Source organism: Pelecanus crispus, chromosome 5, assembly GCF_030463565.1.
Source record: "Pelecanus crispus isolate bPelCri1 chromosome 5, bPelCri1.pri, whole genome shotgun sequence".
Lineage (NCBI taxonomy): Eukaryota > Metazoa > Chordata > Aves > Pelecaniformes > Pelecanidae > Pelecanus > Pelecanus crispus.
The window spans coordinates 62,521,344-62,547,091 of NC_134647.1; the positions used below are offsets into that span (position 1 = coordinate 62,521,344).

General features: G+C 46.3%; 1 protein-coding gene across 2 annotated transcripts in view; it reads left to right on the forward strand.

Moving 5' to 3' along the window:
• Positions 1–15,360: 15,360 nt before the first annotated feature.
• Positions 15,361–25,748, forward strand: part of JAK1 (Janus kinase 1) — a 64,799-nt gene continuing 54,411 nt past the window's right edge. For both annotated transcript variants that reach the window (XM_075711686.1, XM_075711688.1), the window contains exon 1: positions 15,361–15,395. The gene's annotated coding sequence lies outside the window, so the exon portion shown is untranslated. The remainder of the gene's footprint in view (positions 15,396–25,748) is intronic.

Here is a 25,748-nt window from a genome sequence, read left to right on the forward strand (position 1 = left end):
GGGGCGCGCGCCTGCCCCTGTGTCCGCGCGGCTCCGCCGGCGTGCAAGAGCACGTGCCTGCCTGCGTGCCTGCGTGCGCGCGCAGCCCTGCCCCGGCGCCCCACAGCGTGTACCTGTGTGCGCACGTGACCGTGGGTGCGCGTGTGCGTGCCCCACGCCCCGCTCGGTGTCCCCCGCGCGCCGCCGCGCCCGCGCGCCCGCCCCCGGAAGCGCCCGTCACATGGCCGCGCGGCGCTGCCATAAACACACCAAGATGGCGGCCCTCACGCCGCCAGCCCGTGCTGCGTCATGCCGCCCCCGGCCCCGCCGAGCGCCGCGCCCGCAGGTGGGTCCGGCCCGGCCCGCCCCGGCCCCGCGCCGCCCGCCGGCGGGGGGGGGAGCGGGCGGCTGCGGCGCGGGGGCGGCGGGGCCGGGGCGCGGCGCTCCCCCGTTGCGCACTATTATTTTCCGGGCGGCGGTGTTTACGCGGGCGGGGCCTGCCGCCGCCGCGGGGGTGCGGCCGCCCGCCGGGCCCCGCCGAGGCCGCGGGAGGAGCGGGGCCGCCGCCGCTGACCCTTCCCCGGGTGGCTTCCAGCGCTCCGGACGGACGGAGGACGGCGAGCGGGGCGAGGGGAGCGGAGCGGGGCGGGCGAGGCGGGGGCCTGGGCCGCCCCCCCCGCCCCGCGCCGGCCTCCCGCCGCGGCGGAGACGAGCGGGCAGGCGCGGGGGCTGGGGAGGGCTCTGTGAGAGCAGTTTGCCGGCGTTGGTTTCCCATCCCGTCCCGTGGCTGTGTTGCCAAGGCTGCCGCCTGCCCCCTGGTTTCAGGTAACGTGCCTCGGGAAGCGCCGTCGAAGGAAAGTTGGGAGGGAGCAGCTGTGGCGGCCCGGGGACCTGCCAGGGAGCGACACTTCTCACGGCCTTCCTCCTCCTCAAACGCAGCCTCCGTCCCCCTCATCGAAGCCATGTAATCGCTTGTCAGACCATCGTATCCTCGTAATATGCTGTTTATTTTCTTTTCTCTTCAGACTTGTACAGGTTTTTGTTAAAATCGCGCTAATCAAGATGGAAATCAGGTTTGCTACCTGCGCATCTCATAAGCCTCTGCAGAGGCAGGGCAAGAGTGACTTGTAGTATTCGAAGATACGTGACCTGGGCGTAGGGGTGGGGATCGCAAGCCTTCCAGGTTGTGGTCAGGGCACATCAGTAATTCTGTTGGTGTGATGCTGAGGGGATTTTGGTTCATATGAAACAAGTGGGGGGAAAACAAATGTATAGAATAGCCAGTCCCAAAGGCGCAGGAGGTGGAAGCGGAGTTTAAAAACCAGCCAGGCAAACTTAGAACGCTTTCCAAAGCGAGAACTGGCAGCAAACACTGGAAACTAGAGTTTTTTAAAAAGCATATGGAAACATGCAATGCCTTAGTAATAACAAGAACAAAAACATGTACTAGACTCCAAAACTAATGTGGGTTTTGCTTAAAAGGGGGATTCTTCAGGTAATAATGGGGAACCTACTTAGGCTTTTTGCATAGAGTCGGTGTGTCTTTAGTCCGACTGAAGCAGAGCAAAAATCAGCATGTGCGTGTTGGATGCAAGGAAACAAACCATATTTGTATTGGAATAAGAGCTAGATCCTCTCTAGAGAAAATGGCATCAGCCCTTAGAATATGTGTGTAACTCGAACAGTCTTTGTGCCAGAGGGTGCTGGGGAGGGATTGTTCACCTTTGAGGCTGTGTATCTTCTCCCTTTAAATAGCATAAGAGTAACTGCTGGAGCGTGGATTTAAAATCTTGAAACAGAGGTCAAGGCATACTTGAACTGTAAAATAGCAATTATTCTCTCATCGCTTCAACCTGTGAAGTGTAGGGTTCCCAGTCCTACATTTATGCCATTTTACTGAAATCAGTAGAATTTTTCTGCTGGAATAGTAATTGTGGTGTAAAAACACCTCAGAGTGAGAGCAAATGGTTCATTAGTTATGCAGCTTCCTTCCTTTTCAAAAGTCACCATTGTATGTACAGGATTTATTAATATTTTTTACCAAGCTTTCTGTCTGTTTTTTTCTAGCAACAGCAGATTGTTTAATGATTAATCTACAAATGGTGGTAAAATCTGCGAGTTTTAGGATATATGTTGAAGTCATCTGTGTCATCTTATGTCAGTATTGCATAATCTGTTGACTGTTCCCTTTTTATGTAATGTATATTTGTAGTTTGTTTTAAAATGTACAAACATTTTTTTCCACTGCGTGCTTCTCCTCAGATATTTCATGTTTGTCTCTCCATTGCCCTCTTGAGTTAAAAACTTGTAAGACACCATTTTGATAGCTGGATCCAGCTGAGTGTTACGTATTTCTCTTTTAAAAACAGTCTCCATAACATCTCAGGACATGATCTTTTCCAGGTAAGTTATTTAGAATGTTATAACGCTTGTGGAGTTTCTGCTTCCTTCTGGTAGAAACACAAGAGCAACTTGTTCTGGTGAAGTCCATCAACATCATAAGTGAACTTTTTATAAAAACTTAATAACACATTAACTCTTACTATGTAAAACCATTGTGTTTTTTTTAAACTAATTTCAGAACTCAATGTATTTGATTCCCTTAACCAAAGGGAGTGGGGAGGGGGGATGTGTGTAGACAGTTCCATGCTGGTTTCAGCAATGCCTGTTTTTAGGGAAGGAAAAAAGGGCGGGGGGGGGGGGGGGGGTAAAACATAGGTTGATGTAAGCTTATAATTTAACTAGTTTGCGCTGGAATTGTTCATTTTGTCATTTTGTATTTGGATCCTGTGACCTTAAAATGCCAGCTACATACTTGAAGCACCTCAAGCCTTTAGGTCCCTCTTCTGCTTACTCCAGCTGCAGTCCCTTGTGAATGCAGCTGGCTGCCTGGTGTTGGGTGCTGCTCCCGTTGAAGCCATTGGTAGGCATAGGAACGGGCGTCTGCGATGCCGGCTCCAGAAGCGCATGTGACAAACTCTGATTAAGCCCAGCTGAATGTGTTCACAGTGCTGTAAAATTCCACCGCCTGCTAGCCTGCTCCGCTGGCAAAAGCCTGGCAGGCTCGGTGCAGTATGCAGCGTGGTCACAGTGTGGTGCTACCCTTGTACTCAAGCTGTTAATGATTCTGCTCCTCAGCTGTTGCAAGCAGTGTAGCTCCATTAACTTACCTGGCTCTTTGCTGTTACACCCACTGACTGTCTGGTTCATGACATTCAATACTTAAGTAGCATAAACCAAATGCTTCTGTCTAGCTCCAGTGAATTTAAGGGGGAGAGAGGGGTGCCCCTGTTCTCTCTAGTGATATCTCTAGAGTGGTTAGTTACACTTTCTCCATTAAATCCAGCATTGGTGGATTTGGCCAGAAGAAGCTACTACTTAAAAACACTTTGAGCTGCATTGCAGAAGCCACCGTGGTCATTAAGATAGCACTGATTATCTGGATAATTTTCTGGACTGAAACCTCAGGTGCCAAGCCATTTCTGTTAAATGCTCCTGAGCCTTTCACCTGTCAGCGGGGCATCTGTTGGGGGTGATGTGGGGTTTTTGAGACACGTAAGGGATGAGGAGATGGAGGACGTGCCTGCTGGGCTTGGCAGTGTTGCGGAGGGGCCGCAATGACTGACAGGCTGCCCTGGCTCAGTTATCACAGTGCTGATGCTGTCTCTTGTAAAGGTACAGTACTGTGATAACTGAAGGATGGCAGCCATCTGAGCTTCACGGGGTCCCGTGCTGCCGGTTCTCTGTGCCCCGGGGACTGACGGACTGATGCACGTACAGCGCAGCATCCTGCTGAAGTGGAGTGTACTCATTTTAAATGTACCCCTTTGCATAAAAGTCAAAGGTTAAGAAAACTTACATTTTATTTGAATAAAATATTGCACTTTATTGAGAGTTTGCCTGTTAATTGACTGATTTGCCTTGGAAGATCTTCCGGAAATGCTGTGCTTTGGAAATCTTTGAAAATGGTTCAGAAGGCAGGGTCCTGTGCAGCATGGTGAAGTATTAAAGAGTGGAGGGGTGGGTCAATGGGTAATACTTTGTACCAGAACAAACAGAAATGACCCTGTAGCAATACAGAAAAGAAAGCCCTTTTCAGGTACTTTTTAATACTTCTTGTTAAAGATACCACAGTCTTGGCTAACTAGTCTCCTAGCTCATTTTCTGTATGTCTCAACACGTGGAAATAGATGGTGGGCCACGGGTTATCTCCCTGTCTGGCTGGTGCGCTAGGGTGATGCAGCTGCTTGCGCCACGCGCAGTGGGTTATTGGCGATGCAGCTGGTACAGCCCTTGGCAGGGCTTGCTTGGGACTTCTCTGCCCTGGTGAGTGGCAGGCTGCAAATTTCCCGGGTAATTTCTGTGCCACTTTCATCAAAATACCTAGAAAGGTCGAGGTTTTTCAGGGAACCTGCTCTTGGTCGAACCTGCCGTCGGTGATTTTTGTGCCACGTTGCGGGCGGCTGAGGGCTATCTGTCCCTGCCTCGGCGGCGCGGGGAGGTGTGGGTGCAGGAGTGCGGAGCTGGGCTGCAGTGCTGGGACACGACGGCAGAGGGGCCCCGCGGGCCAGGTTCTGTTGGGGAGCGTGAAATCCGAGGATTTTTGCATAAAATAAACAGACCTGCAGACATGTTGGTGCGGTGCCTGTTCCCCAGATTTCCCCCCCCCCCGCCGAGAAAGTGTATAGCCCTCAGGCTGCGGAGGCTGCAGGCTGATGCAGCAATTTCCAGAGGTCACAATTTATTCTTGATACCGATGTTAAGTGTGGTCATTAACCTAGTGGTGTTTAGAAAACCCTTCCTTCTGGACTGGATGATTCATGACTGTCCAGGGCCTTGCCCTGTGCTTCTCTGTGTAGCCCTGGCTGCTGCTCGCTGCTCCGGGGAGAGGATGGGGATTAGCTCAACCAGCGGTCTGCTCCAAGATGGCAATTAGATAGTTTGTTATTTCTCTGATCTTCTTTACTAGAAGGCGTTTCTGCCAGACCGTGCTGCTGGCTATGTCTGTGGGCCCAGACGGGGTCGGTGCTGTACAGCCATGATGGAACATTTTGCCAGCGTGCATCATTTATACAGGGGAAATTATTACTGGTGTTATGATAGCAGCTTGAGTCTGTTTCTGGAGGAGGACTCTATTGTACTAGAAACTCTGCAGATGATAAACAAGACATCCTGCTCCCAAGAGTTTAAGTTCTAGATAGATTAAAATCTGAACAGTCAACCCTCAGCTTCCTCTCTGCCTCTTTCCGAAGCCTGTGGGGACCCCTTGACCTGGGCAGGAATATGCTCATCCCAAAAAGGAGAGGCGGTAATTTCCCATGGTGCAGGGAAATTTCCCTGGCTGTATGACAGCAACATGCCTGCGGTCCTCCTTCACGTGCCATGCCACGCTCCCGTTTTGGTTACAAGATGAACAGGAGAGCAGAGGAGCTGTGGGATCTTGGGGGTGGAAGCATTTGCAAGCTTGCAGGCTGGCTAGGGCTGGGTTTCATCTCTCTTTAGCTATTTCTGTTGTCCTTTTAGGTTCCAGCAGGTGCTCAGGGAATGTGCATTCCCTTTCCTGGGAGAAAGGCAGGTGGCAGTGGAGCTTGGGGCGGGAAGTAGCATGGCATTCAGCCAGGTCCTCTTGGTGCTGCTCCAAGGACAGCTTTGGGTGTTCACTGATGAATACAGTTAGGGCGCTGACTCGTACTAGAAACTGAAAAGTTCTTGTCCTTCCCAAGGGAAGTAAGTTAACTGCTCAGAGGCACATACAAGGTTTGTTATGGACCAGGTCCAAGGAATAAGGTTCCTCACCTACCCAGCCTTGGGTCAGATTTGGGAGTTAATGACCAACCTGGATCATTTAGTGGGACGTGCAGCAAAGCTGCTTGCTGTGTACTGCAGTACAGGTCGAGTACTGGTGAGAGCAAAGAGCCTGTTCGAATGACATGGGCCTCTGGTTTCAGATTGTGATTCTCATTTCCTGTTACAACAAGTACAGCTTCGAGCTCTGGCATGGGACAGGAACTGAAACGCTGTCTGTGCCTGAAAACAACACCTCTTCGATCAGATTTACTGGGAGCCTTTATCTCCCTCTCAAGCTCAGCAGACATAGAGTCCACCTCTTTTTCCTGGAGCTTCCCGCTGATATCATAGTGGGACAGACTTCTTATAAATACTGGTGGGTTTGCTATGTCTAAATATTGCTACACATGAACAATGCAACTATCAAGTCTTTTTTGGCAGTGGAGGACTTCCTCCCACAGACCGTGTTAAAGCAAGATGTAAACAACATGCATACAGTGATACATCACATTGCTTTCTGCTCAAAAATAAGGTCTCTGAGGACCATCCGTTTTCTGATAAAGCTGTCTGTAATTTATGGGTTTGATCTCAAGGCAAGGCAATTTTCTTGTGACACGTCTCAGCTGTCATTCCAGATGGATTTGTTCTAACCCAGTGGTTCTCAGGCTTTTTCATCAGGAAAGTCCCCTTTTCCCATCTGGAGGCCGTCGCCTTCCCACCCACGTTTTGCATGAGAAGAACAGCAGTTCTGCTCCTGCGACGTCTCCTCAGGGCTGCGAGGCTGCAGACAAGAACGGCTGTTCTGTTCCTGGCTCTCATCCACAAATCATCCTTTTAAGGGTCGAAGTTTCTGCTCCGAGCAAGCTGGCCAGCTGCTATCAACTTCTGACAACAACAGGATAAAAGACTTCCATTGTCTGCTAGAGCTCAGCCTTGAAACCAGGTGAAGATGTTGCCTTTTCCCAAAATGCTTTTTTTTTTAAGTGTGACTTCTGTTAGTGTTCAGCATGCAGCATTGGTACCAAAAAGCCTCGTTTTAGTTGTACTAAAATAAAAAGAATCCTTCCCAACAGAGTTTCAAGCACACGGTTGTCGTTTCAAAGTCCAGCAGTGCCCCATATAAATCAGACTCTGTTTTAACTACTGTTCATTCAAATCGTCTCTGGCTAGCGCAGAGCACTTCAACTTGAACTTTAATCCAGGCCTTCTTGATTAAACATCTTTACAAATCAAGTAGCCTAATTGCAATGTCCCGATATGTGCAAATATTAGATGTACCAGAATGTAACTTGGTTTTAGGTCAGGTTAAGCAATTTCTGAATGTGAGCCTAGAGATGTTGGACAAAGTAGAATGAAAAACACAAGTTGATGAAGACTGTGGTGAAGTCTGTGTGATCAGAAATGTCAGCAGCTCAGCCACGCAACACTACTTTTTCTTCAGATACAGAGGTATCTTCTTGGCGTGCCAGCTCCAAAACCTGCTCAAGTAGAGCACCGTGCCTGCAAAATTTCATGAGCTTCACGACAATTCAACATTATTCATTCATTGCAAATACGCTCAGCTCAATCGTGGTAATATTTGCACTTTCTTAGAGTAAAATCGAGTTGATGTGTTGGAGCTGCATTCCCGCTCTCGCTATTCTCGGTGGAGTGCTGTGATTATGTTCTTGCTCCTGTTTCCAGGTGAGGGGTCCTTTTCCACTCAGTGCAAATGCTGTGCAGTAACAGCAATGGCGATTACATGTGCCTGTTACCGGAAAAAGTAGTCCCCAGGAGTACTGTGTGAACAGAGAATGGCATGATCATTTCTCCTTTCTGCATAAAGTATTTTTGACTGTATCTCACATTTTGGAGATATCTGCTAGCTGAGTTGTTGAAGAATATGTAAACCCTGCATTTTTGTCAGTAGCTTGATTCACAAAGGGAAACTGTGACTTTAATTGATGTCTGATTGGGGACAAAAATACTCATCAGGAACTGAGTATTTCAGTGTGGTACAGTATCAAAGTTACTGCTATCATTTCTGTATTCAGGCAGATGATAAAGTCAAGATTGTGCAACTTGATATGTAATTTGCTCTTCATAACATTTCACAGGAGCAGGAGAGGGGCATTCATCTATGTATGGATTAATATACCCTTACACGAGATCATGCATTTATGTTGGGTTAATGTTACAAACTTTCTGGGACCAAACACTGCTGGAGCCAAAGACTCCTCTTGACTGCAAAGGGCTTGGGCTCAGACATGTACTTCAGATCATAGGTGAAATTATGATCCCAGTCTCAAGTTCCCCATTGACTTCAAGAGGATGAGAGCTGCACTTAGTCTGGTGGTTTTTTGATACACAGGGGTGTGCATCTGACACTGGAAAAAGCCTCATTCAACTGCAGCAGAAAATGGGAAAAAAGAGTGGGGCTGCTCGGGAGGGAAAGAGCTCTTGGTTTGGATGGTTCCCTGGATCTTCTGAAATCAGGCACTGCAGCCTCAAACATAGCTCAGGACATGTCAGTCCCTGGTGCTGTGCACACACCGGTCTCCTTAAATTAAGGCAAACTCGTTAAGATTTGGTGCTCTGCTGCTGGTGGTCAGTACTGCCAAGGGAGCACAGCAGTTACGGTGTGGCGGCTTGCGGTGCAGGAGGGGTGGAGAGGGCAGGTGGTTTTCAGCACTCCCTCTGCCACAGTTTGCTGCCTCCTCCCTACCGTCTCCTGAAGTGAGAGCTTGCTATTGACTGCCCTCCATTTTAATTAACTCCAGAAGCAGGCAAAGTACACTGAATAATTCAAGAGACATGTGTTTAAACATTTGCACAAGCTTCAGATTCCTCCTGCCTAAAAATAAGTCTGTGAGAGCAAATGATTCCTATTCGAGCTGTTGGCGGATGGGCAACAGAGCCATGGACCCCATTCCAACACCATCGTGTTGCTCCACCCAAGAAGACACCATCCGTGGGTCTTGTCCTCGCTGCTGGGACCAACCTGGGGATGGTGGTGGAAGGTTCAAGGAAATGAGTCGAGGGCTGCATGCACAAGGGCAGCACCAGCACAGGCAGTTGTGGTCTGGCGGTAGCAAAGAGCTCGTAGCGAAGCGCCCTAGAGAAAGGGCTGGTAGAGGAGTAGGTGAGGTCAGTAACAGGTCTGAACATCAGCAGTTTTAACTGTTACTGTGATGTTACAGGGGTAGCTGTTTTCCATAACTGGGAGTCACACCTCCTGCATTTTTTCAATAAAGAGAACATGACTTTAACAAAAACACACAAGCAAAAACGTGAATGCACAGATGCCCTTTAGGGTCAGTGTTTTGGAGCGCCAGAGCAGAAGCAGTTCTTCCAGAGGGAAGTGGATGAGGAGGAGTCAGTATCTTTCCTGTGGAAGCGCACTGATAAAACGCTGCACCCATTTAGATGGGTACAGATCAGCAGAGACAACGTGAGAGGCTCCATGCTGCTGTTTCTGACGTGTGCCCGGGATTACCTGCTGATTTGATGTATTTCATATGCAAGCAATTTCCTTAAACATGTTGGCTTCACGTCCCCAGAGTGATAAAAGAAGTCATGTGTTTATTTTAGAAAAATTTCCACCCAGTGCAGTACAACAATGTCTCAAGACAGCATGTGATGCTCCCCTTCCAGCATCCAAAGCCTTGCTGCATTCTGGTTTGAAATGCAGTGCTCCAGGGGACTCTGGAAATTAAAATTTCCAGAGGCTTATTCCTAATGAAGCCTAATTAATTTTGGATGTAATTGTGACATGCTGCTGCAGTTGCATTTGCATCCCCATTAAAGGAAAACTCATTTTCATCACCATCCACAGTGGGTGCTTTATCTGAAAATTATTAGAGGAACGCAGTATCTATTTAGTTCCTTCTTAGTCTAAGGATTTTTCACTTTTTCACCCCTTTAATTCAGCTAAGTTAAAGGAAACATGCCACAACCTTTTAAAAGAATTGCATGAAATATAGTGTGTTTCACTTCAGAGAAAATGAGGAAAAACAGAGTTACGTAAATGGGAGAAGAATCCTACACTGCTTTTCACCTCCACAGGTTTCATGGAATGAAATGGTAACATCAGCTATTTTCACCAGATTTTGTATTGCAACTTGAATGCTCTCAGCGCATTTGAAACCCACAGCTAACAATATCCAAATGCATTGTAACAATTATCCTCTTATTGTAGACTGTGCCATTTAAACGCAAACCAGGGTGACAGAGACCAGCCTGAACCTCACCTTTCTCTGTCTCTGAGATCACTGACATCTTTCATTTTTCCTTTTCCCTTTCACAACAGCCACACAGTCCTGCCGATCAACGAGGCACATGGTTAAGTAGCATGGCAGGACGAAGGGAAAGACTGGGGCACTAAGCTGCTGACGGTGATGTTGCTCATCTTTAATGGGCTTGGGAAAAAGTCCACATTTCTCCAGATTTGGAGTTTGTCTGCCATCCTGCTTGTATTTCTGAACCCTCTGTGCCATTATGAGCAACACCCTTCCTGGAAACATGACCTTAATTCTCTCTATATGACAGAGGGAGGAGGAATATGGCAAATGCCACATAAAAATGCTGCTTTATAACATAGACCAAGGAAATGTAGTTTCCAAAAGTACACATGAGAAAACCAGCAGCAACCGAATGGGCTTTGGAAGTTGTCCGAGCAAGGCTGTATATCCTGGCTGCTAGTAATTCATTAAAGGTTTTAGAAGTGCTGCATGCTCCCGATTACGTGTGTTCTGAAAGAGATGGGGCACCTGGTCTTGGATTCTGGACACTGACCTGAGAAATGCCCCCAGACATGTAAACAAGCTCTGTGATCTGTGGACAGTGAGGGACGTGAATCAGTGTTCTGTATCATTACGGAAAGGCGAACATTTTGGTGACAAATGTGGCATTTCCAATCCTAAAACATTTAAATATTGCTCTGGTTGAATACTGCTCTGATTCGTCCCTCCCCACCAGGAGACCCACCTCCAGTTCCAGTTAGTGCTAGACTTGCCCTTATAAAAGCCAACTGTTGCACATACAGCTTTTTCTGGGTTATATATATATTTTTATATATATGGAGCTAGTATATAAACAAGTGCACCTAGCCCTAGTGCTGTGGCTGGCAGGCAGCCAGGCAGCAAGTGGGTACCCATGAACTGTGCCAGCACCAAACTCATCCTTCTGGAGACAGCTGTGCTGGAAAGCAGATGAGCTGAAGAAAATGCATTTGAGGTTCTGGGCAATATTGATTTGTCTTTGCATATTTTATTAGTCTGCTTGAAGCACAATTAAAAGGTGCTCACTGAATGAGTCTGACTTCAGTGGAGGGGGAATCAGAAGTGGGATTTGGAGCTGGCCACCATCACCACCATCACCACACTGCTCCATTACGTCTCAGAGCAGCAACGGCTGAGATGAGAAGCCAGATTTAGGCTGCACTGGTTGCTGTGTGCCAGCTGCCCAGCCATGGGCCCTGGTGTAACTCCATCCTTTGCAGCCGCTCTACAGCTCTTTACACAAACCCAGTTTCTGCTTCACAACAAATGAACATAAGGTATGTTTTTCAGCAGAGAAATCTGGAAAAAAAATGCAAATAATGCTGTTGCTTTGGTTTGTTAAGTGGACAATGAAGAACCAAAAAGCTGGCAACGGAAAAAAACAGACGATGAAGGCAAGCAGCAACATGAACATGCCTGATGCAGGGCTGAGACACGGAAACAGCATCTCTGTGCTCCCGAGGTTGGAGCAAAGTGTGCAAACTCCAGCCCCCCGGCCAGGGAAGTTCACATCGCTCTACCACCTCGCTTCAGCCCTGCACAGGAAATCCCCCCGCAGCTTGGCTTTCAGCAGCAGCTGCCATGGCACCAGCAGAACAAGCACTGCTTTGGATGGACAAAATGTAATCCTTTTTTTGCAAAGTTAATTTGGGCTACCGACATGAAGTACCTCTCCTTCCCCAAACTAAGATTATTAGAAACTCCACTTAGCTTAAAAAAAAAGGTTGAACACCATCTTTAAAAGTAGTTAATTATGAACAAGTAATTCACACATTCCTGATGTCTCAAAATAAATTCTCTCACTTGCTTTTCCAAGTGGAGACAAGCACTCTGAAAACAGTGTCACAAACACAGTTTCATGCATGTTATGTGAGCACAGGAAGTTTAAGATAAATTCAGCAACAGATCAGATGAAAGAACTGGTGCACTTGCATATCTATTTATACAGCTCCCGTGGCAAGTCCCACCCCATCACTGCAGTATCCGGGGGCCTTGCAGTCTCTAAGATACTGCATGGTGATGGTGTACACCGCTACCCACTTCGTCGATGGGGAGACAGGACATGGAGGAGGGTGCAGGGTGAATTCACCCGCGACACTCAGCTGACGGGCACCCAGTGGATGGTTTGGAGCACCGAAGGTTGTTGCTGTGTGACTCCCTTCGCTTGACCCAACTCTGCGCTGCCCAACAGCCTGGTCCTCCTGCTCCTCCTGGCCCCGCGTCCTGGCTGCTCCCCATGCTCCAGCCACAGGGTGAACCAAACCCAGAGCAGGTCCAGCTGAGAACAGCTTCTGCTCTCTGTGTTAGAAAAAATAACTCTAAGTGAAAAGATCAAAAAATGCTTGACTTGCTGTCCTTTGTAACTCCCACTTTATTTTCTGAACATAAAAATGGAAGAATGTTTTTCTTTCGGGAAAAAAAATTAAAAAATAAATTCTAATTTGAGCAGCACTGAAAATAGCCTGACACTCTGCAGAAGCATACAAAAGCACAGAGAATTATTCTCAGAATACTTTCTACTACTATTACAGTTTAAGGAATCGCTGACATTGAAAGTCAGCAGCCCATTTTACACATTACACTGCGCCTCTGACTTCATTACCTCCTCCTGATTTTTGCTAGTACGTATGAGAAGAACCAGGCTCCAGAATTACTGCCAGGAACAAATCAATGACAAACTGAAACCACTTAGATAGTATTAAATCACATTTATGTAAAGGCCCAGTCAATTCCAAGCTGATGGCATTGGTGATTTAAAACACTTTACTGTATGCAGGGCCCCTCACTGTACCTTGAAATGCTACAGAAAAAAAAGCTTTCTAAACATTTACACTGTTTAAAGTAGTGTGAAAACATCACCATTTCAGAGGCAAAGGTGAAGTTTGGCTTCTGGAAGCTTGAAAACCAAGCTGTAGAGCAGACAAATAAGGCGTAATTTGTGCATCCATCCCTACCCATTCTTTAAAGAAGGCTACAAGAGAGAACTTGTTTGAATTCAGTTTGATTTTTAATTCACAAGTACCAGGACAGTCAAGTCTAGTCATCTGTATTTTGCCATTTTTTTTTGTGGACGATATCAGCGCATCCGGGAAGTTGCAAAATAAAGACGTGCGTAAGATACAAAATAATTCTTCTGACCTGTCACTGCACCCCAGTACAGTATTTCCAGGGGAAAGAAAAATTTATTTTGCATCAAAGGCATTTTCTGCAGCGCTTTGCAAGCCTATTCTCATTATAAGCAAGAAAACATATTCAGCTACAAATACATGTGATTAATTCCTTAGAGAAAACTACTTTAAAGGTTTTAATACAAAATTACATCCTTCCCATAGGATGGTATGTTGTGGTAAAAGCAGATCATTTTGGGTATAGGTTGGAAATCCTCCCCTGTTATTAACATAGTTCTTGGAGTAATTTTTAGAAGCACATTGATTTCATCCCAGTTACATGCCACAGAACAACTAGTAGAAATCAGCAGACATCAGTGTCCTGAAATTAAGGAGAAAAAGCAAAACGCTCACATTGCAGGCAGGACTAGGAGACCGAACACGCAATTTCTGTGAGACTTAAGTGCCATAGGAGCTCAGGCCCATTTTTAAAAATGAGGTGTGTGAGCACGTGAGAATTTAATTCTCGCTGGAGGACACGGCCTTTGGGAGCCTGGGTCATTCCTGGACATGGTCTTGGGCTCTGGGCACCGATTTAGATGGAGGCAGAGGTAATGCTGCTCTCCTCTGAGCTGCTGCAGCCAGGAGCAGCCAAGGCTAAGCCCCTTACGCAATCCTCCTGTCGCAGCCACCTCCTCGGCTTTGCTTTGATTTGCAGGTCTGAGCTTCAGGATTTAAGGACATTCACAGCATCAACTGCTGTGCTGGGAAATGAGTCCTGCCTGTAAAGCATAAATAATAAAGATCTGGTATGTTGTTGGGCATGAAAATGCACCGAGAAAACCTGATTTTACCATTATAAAGGCAAAGCCGTGGAAAGGGCTAGCAAGAATGAAAGCTAATCGAGGAAGCACAGCCCCTGTGGGCAGATCACAGGGGGACAGGGAACCAGAGCAAGAAGAAGTTGGGCCTGAGAGCCATAGCAATGGCCACACGTGTCTGCAGGGTTTGACCTCTCTCCTTCCAACCTCAGGCTCTTGTCTAACCTGAGTTAAGATTACCAGAGTGAAGGAAACGGGGTGAGACTCCAGCGCTTTCCCGTGCACCCACAGCGGATGGTTAATCCAGACCCAACGATGCCATGCGGCTGAGGAAAAAGGTTAACGCGGTGCGAAAGCATCCAAATTATGCTCTGCTGGTTCCCCGATAGCTGTGGAAACAGGTGGGGAAGGGCTGGCTTGTTTCCTCTTGGGAGAGGGGGAAAAATACAATGATTATCCATCTTTAGTTTATAAACTACAACCGCCCAGACATGCACACGATCGGCCCCTGCCTCCCAGCTCCCATGTGGGGGATGAAAAGCTTTGGGTTGGCTTCCTGGAGAAAAGGTTCAAAACCCAGGATTGCTGAGGCACAAGGCAGATGAGCCAGGACCGATTAACTCTATCGGCGTATAAACGCTTCATAATGGCAAAGGCACTTGCACACCCATGTGCTGCCATGCCCAAGAAGACCTTGACAAAAAGAGGTTATCAGCGTGCTCTGCTTAGTCTGCCTTACATCCTTCTCCCATTACGTAGAAAGGGGGCACGTTTACTAGGGCGGGTTGTTTTTTTTTTTTTTTTATGAGCAATTCAGCTATTAGGACGGTGCCCCCAAAAGGCAGCAGCAGATTGGCTCTTCTTTCAGAAGAAAATGCCAAATACGTGCGGGTGTGTGGGAAGGAGGGAATCATCTTACTGAACGGAATCATCTTCTTACTGATCCTACTTCCACTTGTGCCTCCAGCCAGGAGACAGAGCCGTTGTAACCCCAGCCCCCGCCTTCTCCCTGCCGGGGCTCCGGGCACGCCGCTGCGGCCGAGGCAGGGCCGTCCCCGCCGGGGCTCGGCGGCCTCTGAGGGCCTGAGCCGCCTCCTGCCGCCCCCGCGGGCCGCCGAACCTCCCCGGCGGCGGAGCGGCGCCCCGACCCCAGGCCGCCATCCCCCCCTCCGCCCGGGCGCCCAGAGGCGGCCACGGCGAGGCACCACCCCCGGGCGGGCCCGGCCCGGCGCATGCTCCACAGGCGGGCGTCGCCGCCGCCGTGCCGGGAGCGCCGCCCTGCCGCTGCCGAGCGCTCCGCGGGTTTCGCTCTCACACGCACCGGGCCGTGCCGGGCCGGGCCGCGCCGCCCCCCCAGCCCCGCGGGGCCGCGGCTGAGCGGCGCGACCGCCCCGCGCTCGCCTCACGCCCGCCCCGCCGCACGGCGAGGCGCGACGGAAGCGGTGAGTGAGGCCGGAGGGGGCTCCCGCAACCCCCGGCCGGGCCCTGGGCCGAGGGGAGCCGGGGAAGGGTGGTGCGGGCAGCGGGCGCGTCCCCTGAGGGAGGCTCCCGAGATGGCCGACGGCGCCGGGCGCGGGGGCGGCGCGGGGCTTTCCCCGGCGGTCGCGCCGGCCCCTTCCCGGGCTCAGCGCGGCGGCCGGGCCCGGGGCCGGCGCTTGGGCTCGGGTGTGCGGTGCCGTCGGCTTCCCCTCAGCGGAGAGGGGCCGGCGTGGGTAGCGGGGACGAGGCCGTGAGGGCAGTGCCGGGCGGGGAGGGGGTTTTCAGGGCCACGCTGCAGCGAGCGGCGGCGGCGAGCGGCGACTCCTGCGCGGCCGCGGCGGGGGAGGCCGGGTTTTGGTGACAGGAGGAACCAGAATGAGATAACTTTGGTTCTGCCCGCTGGTGGAAATGGGTGAGCTTAAAAAATACCCAGGTGCTCATGAGCGAGCTCAGACCCCCTGTGAGCTTACAGGGGTCCTCGGTCGCCTTTGCAAGCAGAGGTGCTGTGGAGATGCTGCTGCCCTGCACTTACGTGCAAATTCAGGGCTTGGAAAAATTGATTGGGTCCAGCTGTCAGTCTGGCGCCTGTGTGTGTGTTAGGAAGAGAGACGCTTTCTGGACGTCTTTCAGACCCCCTCTGTAAGTGCTCCTTCCCCTAATGCTGGTGACAGCCATGGTGCAGGCAGGTCACCTGTCGGTCGGATGTCTGTCACCCGAAAGGACAAGCAGGGATGCGGAGCAGGTAACCTGGCAGTTGGCAAGTTGCACCTGCTTTCCGCCTTCTCCGCATACCTAAAAAAATGTAATTCTGCTTTACGCACGTGTGTGTGAAAACAATTGTTATGTTGTTTGGATAAACCTGTTGAGTTGGGATTTTCAGGATATGTGTAGAAAGCTCATACATGAGGAGCACCAGGAAGCAGAAGTCTGAAGCGTGTCAGCCCTGCTGCTTTCCGTGTAGGTTGATGGCAGAAAGACAATATGGCAGTCGCTTGGTGTGGCAGGAGAGGCTGGACCTGGCTGGCTCTGTTTGAACAGACATCGAGTCTGTGCTTAGAAGGAGGATGGGGTGGTGCTGGGGAGATGTGTGGCGGGCAGCAGCTCGGATGGATTAGGGATGTGGGGGTGTATTTTGAGGCATAGAGACCTGGAGGGCAGATTAGTGCAGTGCGAGAAAGTTTGGGGTTTTTTTTGGAGGGGGGAGATGGAAATAATTCAAAGTTGCGTTGGTGTTTAAACTTAATTCTGATTAGCCCAATTTAACTCTTGCTCGAGAAGATTCTATGCATCTTTGTTCTTGAGCAGAATGTATGTACATTGGTACTGTTTTATTCATGGCTGCTGAAGCTCAGTATTAAGTTCAGTTTTGACCATATATGGGGAGTGGTAGGCATTTCCTCCTGGCACTTGTTTTTAAAACACACAGGAAGTTGCACCTTGATCTGGGTTTGTGCTAGGTGACACCGAGACAGGTGCTTTGAAATACAGAGCCAGTTAAGGACATGCTGCTCATGTCTGAGCAAACAACAGACCACGTCAGGCTCTTGCTGTCGTTTGTGGTGTTAAAAGTTAGTGATCGTAGCCAGATTTTACAAGTGTTTTTGTCGATGCATTTTTAGTGATTCAGTTCTTAAATATGTTATATGTCTAAGTATCTGCAAGCCGTTTGCCCCAAAGTCCAGTGGAACAGAGAATATACTATGATCTTACAGAGCAAAACTGCAAACATTTGACCTTTGGGAAAGGTTAGGTGAAAAACTTGTAAAAACCCAGGTCAAGTGGATTTAGATGTGCACAAGAGTATCAACACAGAACTGGAACAACTTTTAAGTTTGTGAACTCCTGGAAGGCTCTGCACTGCAAAAATATTTCAGAATTAATTTCAAAGTGGCCTTTTTTGAGAGGTAGATTCTGTAAATCTTGAACTGTTCAAGAATATGCTGTTTTCTGTATGTCCAAATTGACTTGTATGTTCAATGAGTTTATTTAAAAAACAAATGGGAAGCAAGATCTGGGGAGAGTATCTACAAAAGCCTTGGAAAGCAAACCTATATCAGTTGCAAAGCAAAAAGCTGAAGTGTACCTGAACAATCACTAGACAGACTCAGTGGGTAAAATCAACATACCTTTTAAACTCATTTTTTCTGTAGTCAAACGGAGTCTGCAATTTAAACTTACTTTAATTCTTTTACCTTACGTGTTGGGGGACTGGAAGTAATCTGGGATTCTTGGCTGGAAGAATAAGTGATACTAATTCAGTAAGTTTAGACGGGTGCTTCTGTAGTAGTTCAGTCTTGCAAATAAAAGACTGATTTCGCAGAAACCAGCTTCCCTTTTTTGTGTAGAGGGGAAAAATCTTTCCGTTTTCGTAGGCAGCATCCTGACAGTGATGCCTGCTGTTGTGGGCAGGAAGATTTTACCTCTTTCCTACCATGTACCTCCCCATCCTCCCTTGATTTGGAGGTGAAATGCCTTTTTCACCTGTAAAACTGGCCTCAGGTTTCTTGGCACATTGCTGCTGCCTGACTTAGTATGAGGAAGAGAGGTTCAGAATACAGCACAAACCCAAATGGAGAACCCTTGAATCCGTACGCTAGTTGGGCATGAATTGCACAAGAAAGAGCTGCTCTGTGTTTACACAAAGAGGAAGGCGTTTGAATTGTTTTGAGAGGTTAAAGCTTTTACACATAAAAACAAACCCTTAAGACTGGTTTGTATTTAGATGTGAAAAGGATTGTTATGAGAACCTATGAACCAGAAAGCATGTTGAGAAGCCAGGTTATGGAGAGAAGACTGTGTTGGGTCTTGGTTCCTGACTCATCTCATGTTCAATGGCAATTAAAAATGACAAAATGTTTTCTTCTGGACAATAAACTGGCAATATTTAAGTTCTTTTGTAGCCTGTCCAACAGTTTGCAATTCCTTAAAGATTGGGCATTATTCCTGTAAACACACTCCGAGTTGCTCTAGATCTCTAAAGCACTTAAAATGCAATTAGATGTCAGGTATTCGTAATGGCAAATGCTTGCTGAATTGATAGAAAATGGCTTCTACAGTTCAAGCACATGATTTGGTCAGTTAATACTCAGAGCCTGCCTTTTGCAAAGAAAACTTTTTTTCATGGACTGGTACTGCTCTGTTTTGCTAGTAGGGTGAGACAAATATGCTGGAACCTCATCAAAAAGGAAAGTGGAGTCTCAGAACAGCATTTTGGGTGTTTGGCAGCTAAATTGTTACTTCCTTCTATTGGTATAGTTTCTATACAGTACATGAAGTGGCCCATTGGGGGGGATTATTCTGCACTGGATGTCTTTGGCAGTGCTTTAGGTACCCCATCCAGTATTTGTTTTCCCCATTCACCTGATCCTTCCAAAAAACTGATATAATACTAAAAAGTACTAGGTTACTGGAAAAAGAAGTTGATGTTGGCCCTCTTGAGCAAATTGGTTGCAATTTCTCTTGGTTGAAGTTGGAGGGGGGAAGTGAGGAAGTGTGATTTAGTGGTTTTAATGTCCTGGCCCATTGAAAACAGGTGGATTTTTAAGGAACAGGTCCTGACGTTTTTCTTCATGCTGAAGGGCTTATAAAACTGCAAACAGTTTCACTGGGTAGAGTAATTCTCGTTTTTTCCCTGAACTGGTTGTACAAATGTAACATGAGTTGCATAACTGACAAGAAAAACTGAACTACAGGAAAGTGGAAGAGCAGCTTCTACTTGGAGAAATATAGTCTGTACCACTTGTGTTGCCTGTCATCACCTTTTACCATCTTCTGACACTGTATGAGTTGTTTGGTAAGTGACATGAACATGGTTCTCTGCATGTTGTGTGATTAAGATTACACTTTAAAACAGCTGGCCCATAAAACTGTTCTGTTAGACACTCCCACCCCTCCCTCCCCCCCCCCCCCCCCCCCCCCCCCCAAGATGTGAAAGGTAAGATAGGAAATAAAGTCGGTGGAAAAGTGGAAAGTGAAAAATCATCCTGAACTATGGAGCAAGGTAGTGGTGAAAGCCTGGGAAAAGTCAAATTGGAGTTTTTGTTTGAGGAGGAACCTACCTGCAGAGTTAAGATTCTGAACAAGTGCAGTTATAGCTACCAAAGAATAGGAAAATTGTTTGTATTTGAGTAAGTGGCTCGGTGTTGCTATTGATTCTGCTTTGTCAGCAGTTTTGATAGTAAACAACCCATCTTCCAGAAATACCAAGTCACTGCTCTGCTGTAGCTATGGAGCTCCAGAAGTAGCAGCAAGGGCTTGCTAGTAAAGGACAAGCTTTTATAAAGTGACTGGCTTCAAGGAACTCATCCGTCATAAATGCGCATATCTGGTAGCTTTGGTCTATGAAGTATTTTGGACTTCTTTGAAGTATTTTGGACTTCTTTGAGGGTCTGCTAATACATTGAATAAATTCAGTATTTAATGCTATATTCTCTGACTTTTGAAGCATGTAGGATTTACTATGAGTCCAAGACTGGTTGCCTGTGTGTGTACTGGAGGAGGGGGCAGAAAGGTTCACAAAGAAAAGGAGTCAGTCTGCAGGTGGATAAGCATATAGTGCAGAATTTGATGGGTTTAGAAGCCTTGGGGTGTTTTAATGTCAGCTGTGTCACTGGTCAGTGCCTGCCTTTGGCTAAACAACCTGTTTATTCCTTCAACACGTTTCTCCCCCACTCTCTCCTGGAAATGCTGCGTTCCCTCCTGAGTCCCCAAAGGCTTAATTCCCTTTGAACACAAAATCTAAGTGACAACTGCTATTCATACTTCCAGGAGAAAACTCCTAAAGGAAAATTTGCACATTCTTCAGACTGTGGTATGCAATCTCCCTTGTTTGCACAGTGGATCTGAGAGGGACCCTGGCTTGTTGAGGGACCAATACATGAAAAAAGTACAAGTTTTGAGCAATTTCAGACACTAAGTGCTGTTTAAGCTGTTGCTTGAGTGTTTCGTTTCCTGCCATTTCCAGCTATCCAAAGACTGAGCAGAGTCTGGATTGCCCATCAGGTGGCCCAGTTGGAATTCAGCAGGGTATTGAAATATTTAATTTTATTAGCAGTACTCTTAATAATTACCCTTCAGTCTGGGGCATGTTCTGTCAAAATAACTTTGGTCTTCTACTTCAGATTTTTAAAAGTACTTAATTTTACTGGCTGAAGTTGAGATTGAGGTAATATTGACTCATGCTATTTTGTACAGGAAAAAATTCTTGTTCAACGTGGGAGGTTGTACCTAGATCTCCTGTGAGAGCTACTGTGCTTAGGGCTGTGCTGGAGACAGCAGTTCTGGAAAAAATCCTTACACCTCATATGTCAGGAGGAAGGGTAGATCTAAGCCTTCTACTTTTCTTGATAAGGAAAATGAAGCAGACCATGCTAGATCTGTGACTTGGACAGGGGAGTGAGGGAGGAGAGGGAAAACTTGCAAGAAATTCGTTTGTATGTGGACTCAGTTTTTCAGGAAATTAATTTGGCAGAACTGACTTTTATACTCATTTTGAGACATTAGCAGCACAAAGAGATACATTAAACAAAACAAACCTTAAAAGGCTTGGCACTTGTACAGTCTACATAACTTCCTGTTGCTTGCCATCCATAAATACCTGTCTCTGCAGTCCTCTGCATTTTATCAAGGTATAATAACAAAGTAGTTTTGTGTGTGGGTTTTTTGTTTGGTTTTTTTTTTTTTTTTAATAAAGCTGTATTAGTTTGTCGGGCATTAGATGTTTAAGGGGAAAAAAAGAAGTATAAAAGGTACCATCTAGCTTAAGTGTTGCATTAGGCTCAGTCTTTTGTGTTTAAATCTGCTATTTTGCATGGGTTAGTTTTTCGTTTTGTTCCTAGGATGCCAAGCTCTCACATCTTAACTCAAGCTGGTGGCCTCCTGCATGGAAAGAAAATGTGGCCACCCTCAGTTCTGAGGCTTTTGATCAAGAACAACTATAAGCTGGCATCTGCAGTTCACTTCATATGGTTTTCTTGTACACTCAGTGTCTTTCGTGTTTACTGAAGATGCACAAGAAATAACCTTTCACTTCCTGAACACTTTGTTATTTCACTTTTCCTCAAAGTATGGCAAAACAGACACTAATAATTTTGAAATTGCCGGAGCCCATCTATTTAGAGAGTTTAAAAGTTCAAAAGGAACCAGACAGTTAAATCAGCGAGCCTGAGCTGTATGTATCGGCTTCTGTTGTCACCCTTTACAGCTGGAGCACTCTGTTCTACAGGAGTTAATCCTCTCCTCTGAAAACAAAAGATTACAAAGTCACTGTTTGCCTTTTTGTTTTTTCCTGCTATTGATTGTGTTGCATTTGTATTAAACTGTATTTTTTTTCCATATTTGAATCTTTTACCCTACTTTCTTGTTCGTAAGACTTAAGCTGAAGGAAGATAAAGGTGCATTTGACTTCATTATTGAAGTAACAGCTGCAATTCCAAAACTCAGCACTTGCTGCCTTCTACTGTTTCTAATGGAGAAGTCTATTTGAGTGGTCTGCAGGCCATAATGGACACCATGTTCTTCTGAGATGGTGTTATAACCTTGTGATTTTTCTAACTGTTTTTCTATTAGAAACATCAGTGCCTGGCTTAGGCAGAGAATGGCTTAAATGTGTTTTATTTGACTGTTATGTATTGATTTTTAGAAAGTCTCTTAACCCTGTCCCCTAAAGACAGGGAATAGTCAAGAGTTCATCCAGATTCTGGGAAGTGCTGGTATAGTCAGAGAAAAGTAGCCTGTCCAATCCCCCCCCTTTTTTTTTTTTGAAGGGTCATAACTGTTCATTGTCAAGAAAACTTCTACCTGTGTTCATGCTGCTGTATCATTGCCCTCATGAAGGGAACATAGAGGTTGTATTTACTGATGATATAGAACAAGACCCCATAGCCCGATGAATGTGTCATACGTAGATGCAAGTCGCTAGCACGAGCATTGCCAACTGGGATTCTCACTTGGGAGCCTTTGTTTTACCACCAGCATCACCTGGAAAAAAATCAGCTTGCGCTTTTTTTTAATACCAGCACTTATTTTAGCAGTAATTCATGGCCATGAACACCTTTCTTGTAAGTGTGGAATTGATTAATGCAGGAGAGCATGGGTTTGATTTCACTGTCAAAGCCACAGGTGGTAAGTGAAAGGACACATAGGGATAGCTGACTTAAAGAGCTTCATTTTTACAAAAGAACAACAGCTATCTTCTGCCAAGTTTAAAAAAAAAAAAAAAAAAGTCCTGCGGGTTTTACAGTCCTTTCGGTTTCCTGTACATGTGACTTACAACACAGCCAAGTTACGTCTCTATAAGCAGGATACATCAGCAAACAGAGGGCTCACTTTGCTTAAAAAAGGCACCTTTTAATTCCTGAATACTTAGTATGTGCCAGCACAACCTTAAACAACTAAAACCTAAGATGCCAGTCATGCTAGCTTGGCTGCGTACGGATTAACTGTTCGCCCTTTGTTGGTTTTGACTGAAAGTTTACCTTGCAATAGAAGTGTGTGTTATCTCCAGGATTAATCACGCTGTGTTCTTACAAGTTTGCTGTCGAATTAGGTGAAAAATGAGCCCACATTTTTCTTGGCTTATGGTGTGCGCGCAGAGGGAGGAGGTAAGCAGTGCTGCCGGGGTATTAGTGAGGCCATGGTTTCATGTTGCAGATCACAGCAGCACTATCTTAAGGTGCTCCTGTTGTGGCATGTTGCTCCTTCAGTTGAGCAACTAGAATGCTCTGATGGGTACCTGTTCCAGCTGAGAAAACTTCTCATCAGCTCCCTCCCCTGCCTTTCGCAGGGATGTGCAAACTTGGACACTGTGTTGTGAAAATCCTGCCTAAGAAACACCAGTGTGCACCAAATGAAAGCCGTTTAACTTCATGTAGCCCAGCATACACAAAATATTTTTCTCTAGACCTGACTTGCACCAGAGCATATACCTATTGACGTGCTTTGTGTGTCATTTAGCACACAGAGAAGCATTTATATAGAACCACCCTCTTGCTCTGTATACTTGGAGAATTAATTTTACATGACAAGGCCGGGATCTGCAAACCTATAAATCTATGGTAGGACTCTGCCTCTTTAGGGAGAGAAATCTGGACCATGCATTACCTTCACCTCTGCTATGCTGGCACAACCTCATTGCGTGCCTTGAGATTGTTTCATGCTTTCTCTGATGAACAAATTCCTTAGGACTTTTTCAATCCATTATATCTTTGTTACTTAACTGCTTGGTGAAGTTTAATCAGCAGTTAAACAGCTATGCTTGCTTGTGTACATATACACTGCTAACTCCAGTTTGTCTTTAGAGTTCCACACAGGTTCAGTTTCGCACAGACAAATCAGTGCATATCAGTGAAGTTGAGTAATTACGTAAAGAAAACTTGATTTGTCCCAAGTTTGTGGTGAGTTCAGCCTTTAAAATACAGCTGAGATGCAAACTGCTGCCTCTTTGTAATAATTTTGCTGAGGCTGGCCAAGTCTTTTGTTAGAACTGCAACATTTTTGCATGGCTCCAGCTGGAAATAATATTTACTGCACATTTCAGCTCACATTTTTAAAACAATTTAATCAGTGCTAGTTCTTCATTCAAAGCCAAGACACCTTGCACAGATGCCGGGTGCCACTTGAGATGCACCATCCCCTGGGTGTTTACTGCTCCCTTTCTGTTGGAAGGTACTGCCCCTCTCCCTGCAGCTGAACCATGTACGCTTCCTTTTTTTGCCAGCAAAGACTGGTAATCACCCGTCTTCATCAGGCTCTGTTGCCTGTACAAAGCATATACATCTGCTCACAGCCAAAGTAATTTTAGAAATGTTTTAGGGTATGTCCCTAATAACTGAATTATGCTTTAAAAGAAAAACCTCTTTGTTAGATACTGTTTAGAAGTTTTTAAAAACAGTGGAGATCAGCAGCTTTCTCAGACCATTTCAGGGTGTGTGTTTTTCAAAACCTATTGTTACTCAGTTTAAGAGACAGGGAAAGTCGGGAGTAGTTTAATTAGCTGGCAAGACTGACATAATGATCCCAATTGTGTAAACAAACACACACAGTCCTACAAAGCTATTCTACTGGTTTTAGTGGGGCATCTCATGGTGTGTACTCAGAGAGAGGGCACAGCCTGCGAACACTTAACGTATAATTTGCTGAGCCCCAACCAAAGGCTTAAGAAGCTTAATCTGTTATGTCTCTGTTAATAGAGATTAATTTTTTAGGACTTTAGAATCAAACTCTTCTTAAGGGTAGGTAACATGGCATAGTTCTGTAGAGCAGCAAGCAGTCTACTCAATGAACATCCCATTATAAAATGTGCTAAAATGGGGTAATTCCCTTCCCCCATCTGTCTCACTCATCCATAATTAGGGATGAGCTATAAAATGTCTTTTAAAGGGGTAGGAGGAGAAGGTACCTTACTGGGAATTTGATGTGAGAAGTCAAATAATGTGGAGAGGCCTAGTGTGATGGGTGTTCTTCAGTAGTAAGCATTCTGCAATAAATTGATGACTTAAAAATGCTGTTGTAGAGTTCTGTCTTGATTTTGCATACTGAGTCCTGCATCAAGTTTTCTTAGGTTACAGCTGAGGTATATCTTCCTGGTTTGATTTGCATTTGGTCTTGTTCATTTCCAGAAGCTGTGACCTTAAAAAATTAACTAGTGTATTTTTTCATGTGTGAGCATGAGTAATATAAGGGGGGGAGGGGCTCAGTCCAGTTAATTTTGCAATAATTCTGTGCTCTTTTCTTTTTCATATTATAATTTTATAGCTGTGGTCTTGTTCTAAGTTGAAGGCACTGGATTTAGGAAAAGAAAAATCATTACTTGATCCCAATTTGTTTTTTATAAGGCAAAATGTCATCTTATGCTTAAGAAAACAAATAGTACTTTTAATTTGTACACCAAACAGTTCTTTCATGATTAAACAGCTGGAGCATCTTTCATGTAACACTTTAGTACTGCGAGGGTGGTCAAACACTGGACCAGGCTGCCCAGAGGTGTTGCGGAGTCTCTATCTGCGGAGAGATTAACAACCCAACTGGGGACACCCCAGGCAGCCTGCTCACTGCCCCTGCCTGAGCAGGGCTTGGAGCAGGTGATCTCAAGAGGTCTCTTCCCACCTCAGCCATTCTGTGACATGGAAGTAGTGGTTTAATAAAACAGACATCTCGATATGTCCATTTTTAATTGAATTCTGCAGTTGGATTTATTGCCAGATTAAATTTGTGTGTTTCAGTCCTCTAAAAAAATAAGTAAATGATAATAACAAGTAAGGAATGGCTTGTTATTGGCATATCTGGTATGCTTATTCTGTTTCCCTTGCCACATCTGT